Source organism: Leguminivora glycinivorella, chromosome Z, assembly GCF_023078275.1.
Source record: "Leguminivora glycinivorella isolate SPB_JAAS2020 chromosome Z, LegGlyc_1.1, whole genome shotgun sequence".
Taxonomy (NCBI): domain Eukaryota; kingdom Metazoa; phylum Arthropoda; class Insecta; order Lepidoptera; family Tortricidae; genus Leguminivora; species Leguminivora glycinivorella.
The window spans coordinates 43,019,164-43,040,525 of record NC_062998.1 but is presented as its reverse complement, the minus strand read 5'-3'; the positions used below and the strand labels follow the sequence as shown (position 1 = coordinate 43,040,525).

Genomic DNA, 21,362 nt, shown 5'->3' with positions numbered 1-21,362 from the left:
TAAAACTAAGTATGTACCTATATCTATTTAATTTGTTTTGCTTTGATGAGATACTCTTTTTAAGGTTTCTAAAAGTTTCGAGGCGTTTTATATATTGTTAGGATTTTGTCAAAAAAGTCGTTGGTAGAGATAGGTTTTTAGTAGGTATCCAGTTTTTTACTGTTCCCACTGCAACTAGTTTGGATACAGGGGTTTTTATTTGTTCTTCTTCAAATGGCACTAATGATCTATTTGTTAATATAAATAAAAATAAAATGAAATTTTTATTTTGCAGTAGGTATATTACAATGCGCATATGAACGTCAAATAAAGCTACGTCGATTCTAACCCTACGCCTCAGCCTCGAGAAGATTTCAGTCCCCCCTCAGTTGGGAGGGGGGTATCAACTATGGGACCGGCAAGAAACTTGGCGGGCCACTTCTTTTCAAAACATTACATCTTATAATTAACATGCATTAAATAACAAGATAAAATTTTAACAGACTAGGTAGGTACTCCATGGAAATTAATTTCAATAAATTATATTGTTGTTTAATAATCCGTCGTTCTTCTTCAGAGAAAACATGTCAAATTGTCACAGAAGAAAAAGATAATATAAATCTCAATATCATTAAATATGTACTTTACTTTATACAACATTTATTTGATGTGCTTTCTTATCTTCTACACATAATACGACTATTTTAATTGCTATTCGTTTTTTGTAGTTTCTGGTTCGGGCCATGCATATTTATCTGTCAAATAGTCCTCTATAAGCCTTTAACATCAATGATTTTTTTAAGTAGTTCTTAAGAGCTGGGAGGAAAATGAATGCATTGCCCAATAAATGATTTCTGTACTTTTCGGACACGAAACTTCTTTATGGCAAGCTTGTTTTTGTTTCTAGTGTTATAATTATGGATATCAGAATTCATAGATGTATTGGGAAGCTACAGTTAAGATATTAATTTATTTGAAAAGTTCTCTTACTGATTCACGTGTTCCTAAGTTGTAAATAGAACGAATGGCTCTCTTTTGTAATAAAAAATAGTCTATAATGCCCCAATATTGTATTTTGGTTCCTTTTTTTTTTTTTTTTTTTTTTTTATGGGATAGGAGGCAAACGAGCAGACAGGTCGCCTGATGGTAAGCGATTTATTTCCATTATAACGATATTTACGATCTAACCTGGAATCAAGGATTTTTGGATGCCAGCAATCTAAAAATAAAAAGATATTTAATATCTATTGCTCTCTAAAACTTTTCATTTATGTATTTTTTCATGTTTACATCCGTCCAAACTGCAAAAATGCATGTTTTCTTTGTGTGATATGCAGTTGCCCTTAGGCTTGATAATACTTCAGTGTTGTGTATTTAAACTAATATTACTTTTATCCAATCCCCAGAAAGTCACTTTTTTGCGTTTATTGCATTCTATGGAGAGATCTAAGGCAGAATATGGGCATTTAATTTATTATTACCTGCATTTATTACATTTTATACTACATACATAATCAATAGCGAGTATTAGGTAATGGGTTTTTTATTTATATATTGTTCCAATTATTCGCTTGCATCATTTTCATAGATTTTTCCATGTTTAATACATTTCACATAATCTAAATGGGTTTTTGTTAAAATATATTTAACTATAGGGGCATTTTATCAGCCCGCGTTTTGAGGTTTAGCCAAAAAGGATTTGTGGTTTTCTTAGCATTCTGATATGACATGTAAAATGTAGATCACAACTAGTCTGGGGCCAGTTATCCAGAAGTTGAAACCTTATTTTTTTAAATATAAGTTTGTTAATTCTCCATCACGTATTACATTTCCTGTACGATATCTATTTGTGATTACAAACCGTACAAAATATCAGCGTTACGTAAGTAGTGTTTCCATACAATGACTCTTACGACTTGCGACCCGCTATATAGCTACGCACAATTATTTATACAATCGGTAGGTCGGACACGGCTTGTCAGTTAGAACTTAGTGTTAAATAGGAAGGACAGCGCCGCAGACACTTACTTATTTTAACCGCATTCCAAATCTCAAAAAGACGACTTACCTATGTTTTTTTTATGTTTCTTGTTTAATGTTTGTTATTTCTATATCTGCCTCATTAATGGACCGATTTTGCTGATGATGCGATCCTGGAGAAATATGTTTGTTTAGCATAAATATTGGTTTTCAAGTCATATTTTAGTCAAGTTCGAGTTTTAATAATGGGATTCTCGGGATCGTTTCCAATGTAGCTAAATTTTTTCATAAAGCCTGACCAGTAATATATACTTAATTATGACTAGGGCGCTGATATTCTGATGTATGGGATGACAGTTCAGTTTAATATGAAGAAAATAGTTCTAATGAAATTCCGTAACATGGCGCGTAGTTATATATTTCTGATCAGGCTTTACATATGTAATGCAATACTATACTGCCATAAGCCATAAACGTTTGAATAAAACAATGCAATAGTCTATGTAGAATAGGCTCCTAGGAGCTTTTTAGGGTAGATTTTGTATTCTATACTTCTATATTTTTGCATAATATAAGTACTTTCCTTATTTGGCTAATATAATTAAAAATAATTTAGGTACCTGAAGAAAGCGTACCTCTACTTGGACATGCACGGGAATCCCGTGAGGCGGTCTCTCCTACGGTCCCTTCGAGCTGCCGAAAGTGCCGAATCAGGTACTGCCACATGTCCTTGTTTATTCTATATAAATATTGGGTTTCCTGATCCGGCAGCTCAAAAGTGTTGTTAGCGTCCCGTAAACGTTTGCGCTGAATTTTCCGCAGTCTAAGTTCTCTTCATTCAGAAGCAGAATAAATGCCATTCTGGAATTATGAAAATTCGTTATAGTCATAATATTTATGACGCAATGTTTATGATGCAAGTTTATGATTATGAGAAAACAAAGAATACTTACATTTTTGAAATAAAACTGCTGGTAATCGCTAAAAAGTGCTTCTCGAGAGCGTCTCGCTAGCTTTGTGTCTCGAAGACAGTTTCTCTCGTTTTGACGTAGATAGTATAGATACTCGAGGTACTTTGTCACTCAAAGTGCACTCATGCTGCGAATTGCGAGTGTCCCATGTGGAACTGTCAAGCGACAAAGATTTCTCGCTTCAACATTTGACTGCGAGAGAGCGATTTATCACCTAAATCTTGTGCTGCCGGTTCGCGTGAGAGCTCTGTGTCGCGGCGTTTTCTCGCTTGTCGACTGTCGATATCGCGGCAATCATGCATCTGCTAGCTGTGCAGGAAATCTTATTGAGCAGGGCTTCAGGAGCTAGTGGTAGTTGAGGTATTAGGCCTTCTTTACTGCGTATCTGACCCCAAATAGGAGGATTATTTTCATCGCCCAGTTATTTATGTACCTAAAATAAAACCAACAACCAAATTAATAACAATAACATAAAAAATAAGAATGCGGTCTGCGGTCTGGTGAGGTCACAGATGTCATATATACCATAGATCAAGCAAACGTATCTACTTAGCGTGTCAAATGAACTCAGTGAAATCCACTGAGTTGTCCGTCTTTACTCGCAGCTTGCAGCTTTCGGGCGTCAATTTTTGTAAGTTGAAGTCAACCAAAACATAAAAAATGCCTCGTTACGTGATATTCAATTGCAACAACACAAAAATTATGAACAATCAAGAGCCTGAGACATATTTAAAATTACAGGCAAGAATCAACTTCAGTACAAAATTTGACACGCTCGACCCCTATACAAATATATGAATTTGTTTCTTCTATCTAAATTAAGTTCTGTGGGTGAGGTTCACGCTGGACTTAGCAGCCACCTTTGTAAACGACTGGAAACGAAGGTCGTTGAGATTTTGGGTTTCAATGTTACCTCCATTCCATAGCATGGGGCTTAAGAAAACCGTTGCGTTTTGTTCGAGGCGTGGTTCTTTTTGTAGCATCGATAGAAACTCATATTTCCCTTGCCTTTCCTTTGCAAAAAGTGCTGATGTTCGATCACAACCAACACTGAAGGCATAAATGAATAACGTAATTCCGGGTTGTGATACGATACTGGGGCTGATTGGTTTCCGAAATTACACAGACTGTTTATGTTTTATGTTTCTACTTAGGTACGTTTCTCCAACGCCATCAAGTTCCTCAAAATAGCCATTAAAAACATGCCGTAGCGTAGGCAGGCGTCGAATGTTTGATAATCTATTTGGCTTCAGATGAAGAACAATTTATTTTTTTTCGTTTTTAAATGAAAAGTCTGTTTATGCTTCGTCTCTGATAGGGCCTGAGTTGCATGATTTTCGTTTTATTATAGACATAGACATTTTATTAATAATATTATAAATATTACACGTTCATCAATCAAATTATTTAACAGCCATACATACATACATGGAAAACGAAACGAAACGCTAGGCGATGTTTCGGTGATCTTGTCGCTAGCCATCGATAGATTCCACCTGAAGAATGGTTCGGTTTTCCAGCGAGTGGCCATAACCATAACGTTATCCTATTACAATACCTACTCATTTTTGGCCTGACCTGCCTGACTCAAATCTGATGATTTCTGGAAGGCTGGCCATAGGTTTTTTGACTAGGTATTACCTATATCTATTTAATTTGTTTTGCTTTGATGAGATACTTTTTATAAGCTTTCCTGAAAGTTTCGAGGCGTTTTATATATTGTTAGCATTTTGTCGAGAAAGTCGTTGGTACAGATGGTTTTGATTACCTAGGTATCCAGTTTTTACTGTTCCCACTGCAACTCGTTTGGATACAGGTGGTTTTATTTGTTCTTCTTCAAATGACAGTGATGATCTATTTGTTCTGATATTTTTTCTAATTCCTCGATTTTTCTTTCCTTTACAGTTTCTATCCATTTCGGATTTTTATAATAATTTCTATAATTAGGTTTTGTGTAGTTTTATATAATTACAATTTCTTAAAATACTTTACTTTATTACACATCAAGCGGTGTAAGCGCTATTTGTATAAATAGTCCGTTTCCTTCATAATTAATATATTCAAATAATGTTCTGTGAAAAAATATTAATTTGGTGCAAAAGGTCTAGGAATAGTTTTGGGTTTCTACTTCCTAAATTGTTTCTTTCATAGGTTAAATACCTGCGAAAGAAACAATTTAATTTTAATATTTTTAATTTAGGAAATAGTAGTAAATCGCGAGGATGTCTGATGACAAATAAGTAGAGCTAGAGCGATTCACTATGTCAAACATACTATAATTTTAATTTGCGGATGTTTAAACAAAATACATAATTACTTTTTGATGTTTTTCCCATCACGGAACAATGGTATTCCGGACCTTTGGGAGGCGTGCGCGGGGCCGAAGCCAACACGTAGAGGCCCTTTCGACACTTTAATGAAATGTAAGGGGTACACCGAGCGGATGTTGCCCTTGCCCGTATCAGGACACACGCAGAGGCAACACCCGCCAGGGTGTAAGGACTATTTGAGAGTTAATGGAATCTAAAATGAACTGGTCTATTTTGATGAAAGTGATGGACTAAATACTGGGCTATGGATAAAAAACCGGACGCCTGCCTAATAAAACGGTATCCAATTTTATTTCCGGCAGACGGTGACTCGTCCCCACAAGATGGGCCCCCACAAAAAGCGACATCCAAGATGGCTCAAGGGCAACACCGGTGTGAGAACTCAAGGGTGTCGAGAGGTGTACACCGCTTTCTGCCCAGTGGCTGTGAAGCCACTGCACCAACTCGCGTCTTATGCAAATTTTCACTTCCACCCCTGGGGCATGTAGCCCTAAGTGCCCCTAACGACTCCACTCTGGACGGCCAGCCAAGGCAAGCCAGAGGTAGAGAGTACTGTCCCACCCACCCGCCTTACGGGTAACAGAACTCCCCAGGAGCACTCGGGTACGTGGGGTCGCTGTTCCCCAACAGCTCGCCACAAGCTGCCCTGCGTTGACTGATTGCACTGGTAAAACCAATGGGCGATGGGGTCGTCACATCCCTACGCCCTTTTTGATTATTGTTATTTTAGTTTCGGTTGTGGACCAGGTTGTTTTTCAGTACATTGTCTTTTACATGTTTTCCGGTTATATTACCTTTATTGAATAGCCTCAATAATGTATTTTGGTTATTTTATTTCCATATCACGATCTAACCTGGAATCAAGGATTTCTGAAAGCCAACAATTGAAATAAAAAGGTAAGTTTCTAGTGATCTCTAAAACTCTTCATTTATGTATTTTTTTCATGTTTACATCCGTCCAAACTGCAAAAATGCATGTTTTCTTTGTGTAATATGCAGTTGCCCTTAGGCCTGATAATACCAGCCGTGTTTTGTATTTAAACTAATATTATTACTTTTATCCAATCCCCAGAAAGTTACTTTTTTTGCTTTTATTGCATCCTATGGAGAGATCTAAGGCAGAATATGGGCATCCACGAGTAGGTAATGTCACAGTATAATAAAGAGTACTATCGTACAGTATGGCCACTCCCACTCCCCGCTAAGTACCGCCCACCCCCTCTCGGTTACCTCACAGTGACCGCATGTCAAAAACGCGAACAGTCGACCTGTCATATCTCACTCATACAAGCATAGTACGCGTTCACCTACACGAGCTTAGAATGTGTGATAGGAACGCGCCTCTTTCATATATTTGATCGCCAGTGTCCGAGATGTGGTAATGGGTTCTTTATTTATCATTGTTCTAATTGTTCGCGTGCGGCATTTTCATATGTTTTCCCATATTTAATAAATTTCACGCAATCTAAATTTGTTTTCGTTAAAATATATTTGACTAGGGGCATTTTATCAGCCCTCGTTAGGAGATTTTTCCAAAAAGAGACACGAGAGAGAGTTAGGCGAAGTTTCTGTGGTTTTTGTTGCATTCGGCTTATGACACGTAAATGTAGATCACAACTAGTCTGGGGCCAGTTATCCAGAAGTTGAAACCATATTTTTTTTAAATATATGTTTGTTAATTTCTCCAACACGTTCGTATTACATTTCCTGTACGATATCTATTTATGATTACAAACCGTATAAAATATCAACGTTAAGTACTAGTAAGTAGTGCTAGTGTTTCCATACAATGACCCTTACGACTTGCGACCCGCTATATAGCTAAGCACAATTATTTATACAATGTTTCATTATTTTAACCACTAAAGGGACCCACAGGTCGGCAATCCGCAGGTCGGACACGGCTTGTCAGTTAGAACTTAGTGTTACGCCGTGGCTTGCGTGGGCGACGGTCGCGCGATGGTCGCGCGACGGCGATGCGACGCATACGAAATCAAACCTTATCGATATGGAAGTATGAGACGCGACGGCGACGGTCGCGTGACCGTCACCCACGCAAGACACGGCGTTAGATAGAAGGGACAGCGCCGCAGACACTTACCGAATTCCAAATCTCAATAAGACGAGGTGATCAATTCGTCTATACTTACCTATGTTTTTTTATGTTTCTTGTTTAATGTTTGTTATTTATATATCTGCCTCATTAATAGACCGATTTTGGTTTAATTCTGATGATGTGATCCTGGAGAGATATGTTTGTTAAGCATAAATATTGGTTTTCAAGTCACATTTTAGTCAAGTTTGAGTTTTAATAACGGGATTCATAAGGAATTGAGAGAATTCCTCAAACTTCGCGCAACATGGAATAGTCACACTAAATTAAAATAATCTTTTATTTTTAACATCATTTCTTTATTTCAAAATAAAACACATTTATTCACACTCGAGCATTCGTAAGCATCTTTCTCCAGCAATTAATTTAACGTGTAGGTCTGTAGGTACGTTCGCTGCAAAAGTGACGCGTAGTGAGCTAATTATATATATAATATTGAATAGGTTCAAAATATGACCTGCATAAATAAATAAATGGCACGTTGAGCTGTGTCACCTCTTGATCAGTCGACCGCGTGACGCACCGGAACCTGCTGACTAATCACACAGAGATAATTTCCTTTGTTGAACATGGACATGATAGGTTGTGCATGTTGGCAGGGGTCGGACACTGTACCGATCGGTCGATTCCGGCAGCGTTCGGCTCGCATTGCCACGTAACAATTATTACGGTTACAACTTGACGCTACGACAGATTAGATAATTACGGGATTTTTGACAACCCTGAATGTTCAGCCCCTATTTCGCCCTAAATCGGAATTTTCGGCATAACATTATTAATGTGAATAGGTACACATTTTGATTCAGATTTTTTATGGAAACTGATCTTCAACGAAGTACAACGTAGGTAGGTATGCTAAGATTTATTTGTTGCTCAGTACTAATGAATGTAGTTCAGAGTAGATCAAATTGAACACATAATAAATAAACAAAAAAAAAACATTTTTTTAAATCATCCAGTTTTACCTTATATGGGTAAGGTACCATATATCTATTATGATTTCGCTGAATTATGTGGGAGTTTTCGGAGGTAAAAAATCGAGCTAGCCTTAGTCTTAAGTCCCGGGAAACGCAAAATTTCCAGTTTTCATGCGTTTTTCTTTCGCATTATTAAACGCAAAATACGGTCGCTAATTTCGAACTCGTACTAACTAGAAATATATGGCACTTGACTATCTCGAATTAGGCCGTAATCCGACCAGATTGAATCAATGTAGGCCGTATTATTTATGGTTACCTATACATAATATTTTATTATGAGTACATCTAACATCCAATTCTTTCAATAAATACTTAGTTCCCGAGTCCTGGATGTTTTTTTAAATTTGTATGTAAGGTAACGGACCCAATCATGGACAGTTTAAGAAAAAAAATCGCCTGTTTTTGATATTTCACTGATAAATGTAAAAATTTTACCGCTAAGCGTGTTAAATCTTTAATGTCCTATCCTTCTTTTACATTTCAAGCGTATTGCAGAATAGATACTCCTATTAGTTTCTTCATAGTTAACAAATTAAAACTAGGTGTTTTTTCTCCAATCATGGACGGCAGTTCTCCAGTAATGGATCCCCCATTATGGACAGTGAAAAAAGTTTAAAATTTTACTTTTAAAGTCAACTGATACTCAATGAGTCAATGTTATATACCATAAACAAAATTAGTTTAGGTTATTTCAACATAAGATTGTTTCTTGTAAATTTTGCTTTTCTAAATTGTTCCTTGTCCATCATAGGAGGTACGCAGTTTTCCGGGTCCAGTAATGGACACTCGCAAAATAACGCTATTTCTTTATATCTTTGGAGCAACAAACTAGTATGTTTTATACCTTATCTTATGCTTAATGCAGTAAGTAAAACTCAGATTAGATAAATAGTTAAGTTATATAGTTTTACTCTTAAAAATGTTATTTACCTACCTCTTTTAAACTCCATATTATCAATAATATATGTATGACAAAAGTGACTGCACTGTCATCTGCGTTGATATACACATCAGAGGATTGGGGACCTGGTGACCTGACACACTGCAGGTTCAACCTAGTTTGGGCACCAGTCTCCACCGCACAAGTTTTTGCACTTATTGTAACTACTTATCCATTAATTATAAGAAAAATATTGTACATGTATACTTTGTGGTGGAGTCAATAAATAATTTTTCCCCTCACTAGCTCGGAAACACGTGTTTTGTCCTTTAATACCAGCGGGTAAAAATGCATTTTATCCACTAGTGGGTAAAGTAATTTGTCCTTGAATAAAGTCAAATTAACTGCTTTAAAATTGATAATAAAAGTAGGTGAATCTAGTAATAAAGATGATTTACCACCTGTGGAACTACTTGAAGCAGTGATAAACGCATTTTTTGCGTTGTAGTTTCCTCGCTATAGTGAGAGGAAAAGTTTTGTGTTACACTCGGGTGCAAATGTATTTTACTTCTCGTGTGTTAAAAAACTCGCAAGTTCAGGATTCTATTTTCGAACCACTCGCTTCGCTCGTGGTCCAACTATAGAATCCTTTCACTTGCTCGTTTTTCAATTCCACACTCGGCGTTAAAATACAACTTTGCCCCCTTGTATAACAAATAACTATTTCATTTTAATTTCATTTCATTCAAGTTTACACCGAGTATTATTTTATTATTATTTTATACATGAACTCAACTCTCTTAGCAACATTGCTAACGCCGTGTCTTGCGTGGGCGACGGTCGCGCGACCGTCGCCGTCGCGTCTCATACTTCCATATCGATAAGGTTTGATTTCGTATGCGTCGCATCGCCGTCGCGCGACCTTCGCGCGACCGTCGCCCACGCAAGCCACGGCGTAAGAATTCGTCTTAATATTTTTTTGAGTAAACTGGTGAATTTTACCTTGCCGCCAAATCCTTCAGAAATAACCGAATTAATTGAAACTTCAAAATGAAACAGCTCTACAACTCTAGTTTATGGTACATGGCCGTCAGTTTTTAGAAACTAATTTTAGATACATATTTTTAAGGATTTGTGTTTTTTTGTCCATAATGGCATCACCGTCCATTATAGGGTATTTTACATTAGGTACCTATATTGTTAGGCAGTAGGTACCTACTAGATCTTCCCAGCTTTCCAAAGAAAATACTTCTCTAGATCTGGAAACCGGTAAGTAAATTTCATTTTAGGTTGGTAAGTTAAGTGCCTCCCTGCTTACCTATTTGTTGTTTTAGCGTCTGTTGGATAGGCAGGAGTATGTAGGTAGATACAAAGGTGTCCCAAGTCGGAGCTTTGAAAGTTGGAAGTCGGCGCGGGCCGTGCGTTTAGAGCGGCGTGGTGTTTCTATACGTCTTCCTACGGGAGCCGTTTATCTATGATGAAACGAGGACGCCATGGTGTTATGGAGGAGGCTTTGCACGCGACGTTGCCGCTCCGGCGCCGGCTGGCTGTGCGGAGCGCCCACCGGCACCGCGGGCCACGGGCCGAGCCGCGCCGACACCCGTCATATCGCGCGCCACCTTCCTACGGGTGGCCGTATCCCGTTTCCGCGCGCCGCCACAAACTTAAACTCGCTTTCTGCCGCTTTAAACCTGTTTGAAACAAAAAATATATCGATTGTAACTAAACTGCAGGACTCGATTTACTTCCTCATGCCCATAGATGTACTTTTTAAGAGAGTTGACATCATGTTTTAGTGATAACTTCGACAAACTTGAACAAAGTTAACTATTGGTGTTGTTGTGTAAGCTCGCAGGCATGACTGAACGAAGCTCGCGCTAAACCGGTAAGTTAAACGGACTTTTCTTGATGTGTATGTTTTTGAACTTGTGCAATGTGAAATATATACTTATTTCTGTGTTCAAACCGATACTTCTGCGAACATTGCAATGAAAATATGTAGTTAAATGGTAATGAGTTGATGACTAATCAATGTCCATTCCTTAGTGTGTGGTCTATGTGTATTTTATTGTCCGAGCGCGGAGCGGTCGAGTTGCATTCCCGGTGCGCAGGCGGCGATCGCCTGTTTAACAAAGAACTTATTTGATAAGTTGGTTCTCGGAACCTGCCCGCCGGACACTCACAAAGCTATTGTTACCGCGTGTTATCATCTGCCTATCGCATTACTTTGATTGTCTCATGTTGTGTAACGGGAGCCTCCTCGAATGCTTGCAGTTTGTACTTCAATTGCAAGAACTGGAAAGTGTAAATAAAGTTTAGTTTGTCCTCCGCTTAAGTCTATTGATGCCGATGAGAACAAATTAGTAGCCATTTCATCAGGAGCAGTTGGTACGGGGGCGAGTTAAACAAGTTTCGGTTAGTTGTTGTTGTTGACTTAAACCCAGCTTTTGCACTAGATAGAACGATTGTTCTTCAATTTACTTACAATTTTTAGCTGTATTGCTAAGCGAATTATTTTGATTACATTTAAGAAACATTGATAACAAAGTTTCTATGCATAATTTGTATAACATCCTGTGGGCATGCGTACCTTTCGTATCAGGTTATTCAGGTTCCACATATGCATTTCTAATTAGAAACCCATATTCTTATAAGAGTGAATGAATAAGCTAACTGTACAACGGTTAACTATGCATCTCTTAACCTAAAACGTTCACTTTTCATACGTTCATGTTTAGCGTAGATATAAATGTATGTGTGAATAAAAGGTATACATGTATTTGTGAATGAAGATGCATATTGAGGGTATACCTACTTAGAGATAGATACCTACCTAAATAATTCCTGACCGGGATTCAAACGATGTCCATCGGCTTTATAAGGTTACAAACAAGAACGAACACTACCCACATAAGTCAGACAGGTCGTAAAAATACATATAAGTAAATACATTTTAATATATATATGTCGCAGTAAGATAGATAAAGCCGTTATATAGTTATAACCCTAGGAATATAATTATACGTCGTAACATAGTTAAACGAAAGCGATTAATTGCTATCTTACTAGGAATATAACTATAATACGTTACTAGTTTAGTCATATAGTTATATGACTAGATTCAGTTTAGTGAAATGATTGTAGGCAGGAGTGCGGCGGTGCGGCGGAGGTATAGTTATAACCCTAGGGATATAATTATATGCCGTAACTAGCTAAACAAAAGCGATTACCATCTTACTAGGAATATAATTATAATACGGTATTTAAAATTGCAAACGGGACTTAATCGCGTATTACTATGTATTAAGTCTCGGTTGCAATGTCACTGACGTTAGAACAAAGTTTATTTTGTATCGAACATAGTACACAAGGTTTGGTTACTAAACAAACGAATCCAAGCTATATTAGTTAAAACGTAACAGTTAGGGCATGCTCCCGGTATTTCCCGATTCTTGATTTCCCGGGAAATCCCGGTAATTTTATGGTGGCGAAAGAACCGAGACAAAAATTTAGGAACCGGTGCTCCCGGTTCTTTTCATAATATCGGATTTATTCATTTTTTAAATTGTATCTGCATTTGGATTTGTGCGATGGCAGTTTTAATTTAATCTAAGATAAACATGATATTTACTATCGCAAATAGTGCAATTTGCAGCACTACACTGCTACAATTATACTACTGAACTTAATCCTGTAATATAACTATATTACTTAACTAGAGACGTATTATAATTATATCCCTAGACTAAGTTTAATCCAGTGATATAATTATATAACTGAACTAGTAACGTATTATAATTATATTCCTAGTAAGATGGTAAGGAATCGCTTTCGTTTAGCTATGTTACGGCATATAATTATATCCCTAGGGTTATAACTATACCTCCGCCGCACCGCCGCACTCCTGCCTACAATCATTTCACTAAACTGAATCCAGTCATATAACTATATGACTAAACTAGTTTAGTATTATAGTTATATTCCTAGTAAGATAGCAATTAATCGCTTTCGTTTAACTATGTTACGACATATAATTATATCCCTAGGGTTATAACTATATAACGGCTTTATCTATCTTACTGCGACATATATAAATAAACCAATGGGCGTGGTACCGAGCAGAGTGTAACCGACAGATTACCCGTGACGTGACGTGGTCTCCTGGGCAGCATCTGAATCTGATCCTTGATTCAGCATGTATCTCAAGAACCGTGGCTTCTAGGACCAAGGATGAAATGAAAGACACCACAAACCCCCCAAAAAATTTTGTCACTTCATGTGCCAAACAACCTGTATAAATATGTGTAGTAATATGTGTGGTAATTTTTGAAGACCACAAGTTCCTTTTATCCCCCTTAAACGCGCGAAAATTTGGCTACTTGATGTCATTATGGCAGTTACTTATTAACTTTATCGTAGATAATATATGTATATAAATAAATGAAATATTATATTATGTATTATTTTTGTGAAAATGCACTTAAGAAACATTTTCATAAAAAACATACGTATGAAAAAATATCAGACCGTAAAAAATAACATAAATATGCTAAGAAACCCATGTAAAATTAATTTCCTTTATAAAAAGGAAAATAGGGATCCAAAAGTATTAAGCTTTATTTATCACCATTAACAATTTTTAAATTCAAGAGACATTTCTATTGAGCCTCATAAATAAATTTAGTCGAGGAGACATAAATAAAGAACCACTTTAGGTTCCAAAAACAAAGGCTTATAAATTCAATTTTGAGTATCAAGTCTGCAAAAGTCTTTGAGAAATCCCCGTGGAGCTCAGGAGAAAGAAACTTGGAAAATCGAAAGGGATATTATTTATTGCGAGTTTTCAAATAAACTCAAACAAAATTATGTTTCGTTGGCATTTATTTGACATATAGTCTAGCATCATCTTTTTTATTCGGCACAGTACTCGTATAGTCAAAAGTATGGGTAGGCTTATAAAATTTTGTCACATTATGAACTTTAACACGGACATTGGAATCCTACAATAACTTGTATAAGTTTTTTTAAAAGTTGAAACAATAAGTTAATCATTTCAAAATAAAAAATCATACTCGGAGACAGTTACGAGTAGGTATTACATGTTAATTCGTCAAGAAATTAATTACCTTAAACAGTAATTCCTTCCAGTCAATGTACGTTTAATCGCTCCGATAAATCTGAGAAATAACGATACGATATTCGTGATTGTTTTAAGCGATTTCCAGTACATAGTTGACAATATGCATATAACACTGTTTTATGCCCTTTTTTGGAGTTTGATTTTTTCATGTTTAATTATAATAAAAGTAAGAAGCATTAAAAAAAAGTACCTACATAATTGAAACTGTTTTTGCCCATACTTTTACAACCATCAAAAATCAATGATAGGGATTACCATAAAAGAAAATGGATGTGTACTTATCATCAATTTTATGTAAAAATATTTTCCATAACGTTTGTATGCAGAAGCGATCAATTCCCTTTCCTCTTAATCCGTCGCTTTGATCGGTTTCTAATGATGTTACGATAGATTGTAAAGATATCCGTAAATGTTTACGGATTATTAATTAGAAGTCGATGAAAGGCACATGTACCTAGGCCCTCGAAAAAAGCAGAGAATAAGAATTAACAAGCACATGTATAGAGGTTGAGAATGCTATTAATTATCTTTTTGTCAAGAAGTTACTGAAAAGGAATACACGTAACATTGTAACTTTTGTTCTTTTTTCACTAATTAATAGTGACTTTATTTTTTATCATGCAGAAACGTCTGCGAGCGAAACTAACTATTTTTAAATTGAAGGAAAATTGGAAAACTTCACATTTCCCGCAGGAGTCTATCTTATCTTTGAGTAGCTTATCGCTGCCATAAAATACAAGTTTTATGCCTACGCTAATTACTCCTAGGTTAAAATCTCTGTTTTCTAAACGATTGTTTCTGTAAAATCAAACGTAGTTAGTCTAGTTACATCTTACGCCGTGTCTTGCGTGGGCGACGGTCGCGCCATATCGATAATATGGTTTGAATTCGTATGCGTCGCATCGCCGTCGCGCGACCATCGCGCGACCGTTGCCCACGCAAGCCACGGCGTTAGACTGCGTTACCGACTACGACAAACCTGTTATCAAAGAAATTAACTTGCATCACCTATCTAATTGTTTAGAAAAGCAAATAAAATAAAACTCGATGAATTTCGGGCGAATGAAAATACACTTTGTCTTTCAAAATTCGACGAATAAGATCTTAATGGTGCCGTTACTCGACAATGGTTCCTTCCGAAGAAACAACGAGGCAAATCAGGCAAATAAGGACGTTTCACCAGTGGACTGTTTATTTGTGTAGATCTTACAAACCGTTGGACGGCATTGGATTACGAGACTTAGGGCAAGTTGCATCAAACCATCTGTCACCGTTAAAGCGTTCGTTAAATTTTTATTGTATGGGAAGTTCCATAGACATCTGTTGCGTGACGATGATGTGTCTGTCAAATGTGGTTGATGCAACTGGCCCTTAAGCTTTTAAATATTGATTCAATTTGAATCAAGTGACGAAAATTAAAATCAACTGCTATAAAATACGGACAGACTCATGAGACATGAGCAGCACGGGTAGCATGGTCGCGAGATAGACGATAAAATATGCGCACTATTAGTAAGTGCGATAGGGACGGTCAGATGTTTTATCATTTATCGCGCGACCATAATTGCCTGCCAGGTGTGCATAAAGTACCTAAATTATAAGCAACTGTTTCAAAAAACGTTTATTTAAGTGAATAAAAATTTTAAATTTATTTCTATAAATTTATTCCTATAACTCATTCTGATTCCAGTCTCGACGTTTTATTTTTACTATACTACAGAGGGATGGGGCACTTATTACATTAAACTGCATTAAAAGTAAATTAAATGCCTCTATATGTATATAAAATTATAACCAGCCGGCATATTATGCTTCCAATTTTATCACTTATTTATGTGGATAAAGCATCCGTCACGCTTTGGCAAGTATGTCAGTGTGAGAGTGACATATGTCTTATCCACGTGGATAAGTGTTAAAACTGGAAGCATAATGAACCGGCTGGTCACGGATATATGTACATATATGAAATATCTCACGGATATATATGAAAGTAGACACAATCTGGGATGTGCATTTTCCCTACGGATACGAATATTCCTAGTAACGGTAAATCACTGGCCAAATACACAAATCTTTACGTGCCAACAATCTGCTAAGCAATACCAAAAGGCATATTCAGTTGTTGTTATCAACATTATGAATTTCTTATTACGAGAAAACGATGTGTGCTCCTTGTTTTCAAACTAATCTCTGTACGTTCGACATCTATTAAAGCTTTATGTCCGTGGTTGAGTTTCACGATAAATTAATTGCTAAGGCTAAGCCACTCTGAGATTTATTAGTCGGCGCTTGCTAGTGACAATGACATGCCAACATGAGAAATTAAATGATCCAAGGGACGAATATGAAGGAGTACTACGCTTTACCTGTAAACATGGGTGCATTTTATGTATACGTTTATATAATAGTGTCTTATTACTGCCGAGACAATCCTAACGTCGAGCTCAATTTAGTACAAATGTGTAAAATATTTATCGAATTGTACATTTGTAAAGTTTTGTGGGATAGGGCACAGTTATATTTATAATTGAGCAACTTGTTATTGGGAGTAAAAGTGGGGTTATCAGTTTCACATTATTCATAAATCATTTCATAAAAATAATTCGTATTCGGAAAATTTTTCACCGAAGAGAGTCGAGACTGTCGCGAGACTCGTGAGTATTTATAAAAGGATGTTGAAAGTTAGTTTTAGAACATTTACCGGTCTGACCTGCTGGTAGTAACTCCGGGTTTCGAATCCCGGTAATGGCATTAATTGTCCTTAATCTTGATTACTACACATATAACTATTATAATTTAGTATTAACATATTATATTCATATCGTCGTCTGACTACAACACAAGCTTCCTTGAGCTTACCGTGGGTCTCCGTCAATTTGAGTAAGAGCATATAATGTTTATTATATTTGTATTTTGTCCTGGATATAATAACATTGTAGTTATCCCGCGCCAGCGCTACAAACCTCGCGAATCGTTTATAGATGCCAAAAAGAAAAGAATTGACACGAACTGTCACCCTGACGTTTCATATTTTCGCGCGCGCTCCACGCGGATGGATGCAAACTAATAGGTTTCTAGTTTTTATTAAGTTTTTCGTAGTTTTAATAAACACAATTATGTTTAAAACGGTATTATTCAGTGCAAAATACGGTGCAGCATGTGTGTGGTGTACGGTGTTTACATGGCAACCGAAATGTAATAAATATTGGAATGAGAGTGATGAACGTAAGTTACAACATTTGTCAATTGGATTTTTAACTAGAACATTCCTTAGTTATGAATTATGAACTTATCAAATTCACTAAAAGTGTTCCCGTGGGGAAACATAGAGGTATAATATATTAATTAGTACCTATATTTAACCTCACATTCTAACCTCTACGGAGATTTGGTAAGGTGGTTTTTTATACATTCATCGTCAATTGTCGTTGGACAAATATAATAAAGGAGTTCTGTATACGCATCTGACATCACAATTCGCGTGCGGATTGTGCTTCATTCGTGGAATGAAGATATTTGGATCCCAATAAAATTCTTATTGTAACTTTAGCCCGTGGGGCAAACAGATATGCTAAATATTCAATAATAAATTCTCATCCGTGGGATGAATGTGTTAAGACATGCTAATGCCTGTGAGGCTAATGCCTGTGAGGCTACTGAATGTATTAGGCATGCTACTGCTGTGCCTACCAAATATTCAACAATGCTGCAAGAGTACTATTGGCGACTGTTAACTGATCATTTGTAATCCTTATTACAAGGGCATAAAGTCTACCGATGAGTAGTTAAGAATGTTCCTGTTAGCCCGTGGGGCTAGCAAATGTAAACTCTCATTCACGGGATAAATGTTTTAGCAAGTGTAGCCTTTCCCGTTCGGCAACCAAGTGTGCCAACTTTTCAATAATGAAATCTAATAATAAGGAACAAGAAATGGTCCTCATCCGTGGGATGACTGACAGTTATGGTATAGTTATACCTAACGAATTTCTTATAGCCAGTGATGTTTAATTGCAAAATTTTTTTACATGTACAGGTAGAACATGTACTAGATCTATAGATGTCTAGACTAGAGCACAATCTGATCAAGATTTTGTCCTCAGGCAAGCATGCTACATTAAACATTATTGTATTCTAATTAAGTACATACTCATATACTTACTGTTTACATATAAAACAGTATTCTAGTTGCAATTAAAATGGTCTCTGCAGTAAGGTCTATGTTGAACATCTATAATCTATGTATAGATTGGGCTCAGTTAAGTCAGAAAATTATTTACTAATAAGTATAGGTAATTTTTATAACTCCTCTACAACCAAAATTTCGTTTCGTAATACAATAAAATGAATAAAATACTACCGTAAAAAGGTAATTTCTGGAAAATTCTGTTCTAGTTCATAACATATTACAATGATGATTATTCATATTTATCCCTTTGTACAATTTGACAAATTGATATATATTTATATGAGGACATACACTGTTAGTGTTATGTCATAAGGTAAAATAAATTCTCTAAGTGCTGCAAAATCATTTTGGCACCCTCATAAAGAGTATAAATGTCACAATCATAACTTAACCCCATAATATGCTTAGGAGCTGCTCGCTCCATATATTTTAACTTTAACATAAGTATATGTATCATGATTCATATTTAAATGTCAATTTTTGATAAAAATTGTTAGAATGGATGACTCAGTTGACCATTGGAATTTTATGATCTTATAGCTCAACTGGCTTTGGTGAAGTTAATGAAATGTTACTAATTTATTTATTTTTACTTCAAAAGAAAAAAAAAAAAAAAAAAAAAAAAAAAAAAAAAAAAAGTGTCAATAAAATGTGATTAAAACTTTATTATTGTTTTCAAATTTTGAATTATTATTCAATATGTTGTTTTAAATATAAAAGGATAGGTAAAGAAGGTACACTGGAATTGGGATCAACCAGAATCAGTCATTGGAATAAGCATACAAAAATTGGTTAAGTGAGATGTTCATATTAATACAAAATTATATTTAATTATTATAAATACCTAGCAATCCCAAGGCTTCAAACTCTCATTTAAATGTTAGACTTGTATGTCTTCATATGGCAAGGGTACAATCTACCCTGCAATGGTTTAGAACCCTATCACAATGTTTTTTAGCTATCATAGGGTGCGATTCAGCACAAGCTCATGCCAATAGTGACCATTTTGTATTCAGCTGTCATATAAAGTTAGAAATGGGTCAATGGATCAAGTAAAGTATGTAGGTTGATAATTAGAAAGATTTAGCTAAGTCAACTCTATTGAGTTGGTATGAAATAGGTATATATATTGAGATCTTGGTTCAAACACAGACTTGTTTTCCAAATATAGCAGAAATCATTAGATTTTAATTATTAGAGTCTTAACTATCCTGAGGTCTTTGAATAAATAGCACTGTAACTGGTATGTACTTCAAAATTTATTTTAGAAACTACTCCATACCATACCGACTTTAAACGGTTGGGGGATAAAGTTGATATGATGATAAGATAACACCCACTGCACGTGGATTATCACAAAATAGCATTGTCGGGCGAGATCAGTTCTTGGGTGAGGTGACCAGTGACCACCCAATTATCTATAGTAGACCAGGAAAGAGGATTTGATTTTGTTAATACCTATAAATGTTTTTGTCATAATGAGCAATATATTGTTATATACTACTTTCATTTATTGATTACTTCAATCAATTTAATTATCTTATTATTATATCTCAATAATAATTGAATTTTAGACCTAATAAGATCCATAAGGGATCATTTTGTTTATCTAATTAAGATACTTTTCTATTAGTCATCGATTAAAGGTCCAACCTAAGCTTATTAGTCTGTTCAAGTAGAACATATTTACAGACATGACAATATATTGGAAACAGAAGGGATTGTATACAGTTGTAATTATTAATTTTAATGAGAATTGTCATTTGCTGTTTTCCACAATATCTGTATAGGATTTGCTAATCTCAAGGAGCTTATGCACATTTTGTTGTCTAATTATGATCTTTATTAATCTTACTGCAGACATAAGCATAAAACATCAACATAAGAGTGTGGTTAAAGTTATCACAGCCCCTAAATAATTACATTATATGTTCTATATATAATGCTGTCCTGCTAGTGATTACCACCTCGTTTAGTATTGTGTTATAAATTTCTTTTTTGTGAGAAATACTAGAACAAATAAGTAAAATAGTGATCAATACCTAAAACGTCATATTTTTAAATATACCTATATATATAAACATTACATAAATTATTAAAATACAACACAATGGAATTAGGTTTAGCTAGGGTAGCAAGCTAGCAAGTTAATTGATTAATTGGGAAGTAACGGACTAACTACTTGGTATAGTTTGTAAGTAAGGGACTATTTTGCTTGGTTAAGTGATTAATTAACGACTTTTAAATAATGCTTTTTAAAACCAAACAGAGGCTATCTGGTCTAAATACTCAAGTCACCGTATAGCGACAAAGGTTTTAAATAGAGGTTTAGGTGATGGACTTTCAGCTCCAAACATGCCTCAGGATGCACCAGGACTGGGAAAATATTTTTGCTCCCATCTTAGAATATTAATATTATATACAATCAACGATTAGTACCTGCATACAGCAGATACAAGGTCAGTCTACTTATTGACAATTAAATCAAGACTTTGAAACTTATAGTCTCGAATTATTATTATATGTCCTATAATATTTATTTATTTATTCATATATATGGCTAGTAGGTATAGGTAGGTAGGTAGGGTAAAATAAGTTTATCGAGGACAGTGATATCCTCTGAAGTTTATATGTAAAGAGTAATAATAAAACCTTTCATATTCTTAGGTCAATGGGTGATACCCAGAGGCTATGTTTGTATGGAATATAAATACACAAGGTATAACTATGACTTCATATATATCATTTATGTCGAACATATTAAATAATTGACAAGGGTAACAAGCACACAATGCCCGTGTTT

The 21,362-nt window shown here is 35.7% G+C and overlaps 1 protein-coding gene across 1 annotated transcript in view; it reads left to right on the top strand.

The window, feature by feature from the left end:
- The first annotated feature begins 10,866 nt into the window (after positions 1 to 10,866).
- The window catches only part of LOC125241967 (carboxyl-terminal PDZ ligand of neuronal nitric oxide synthase protein), a 253,034-nt gene continuing 242,538 nt past the window's right edge, over positions 10,867 to 21,362 (top strand). Inside the window, exon 1 of the mRNA XM_048150687.1 lies at positions 10,867 to 11,118. The gene's annotated coding sequence lies outside the window, so the exon portion shown is untranslated. The remainder of the gene's footprint in view (positions 11,119 to 21,362) is intronic.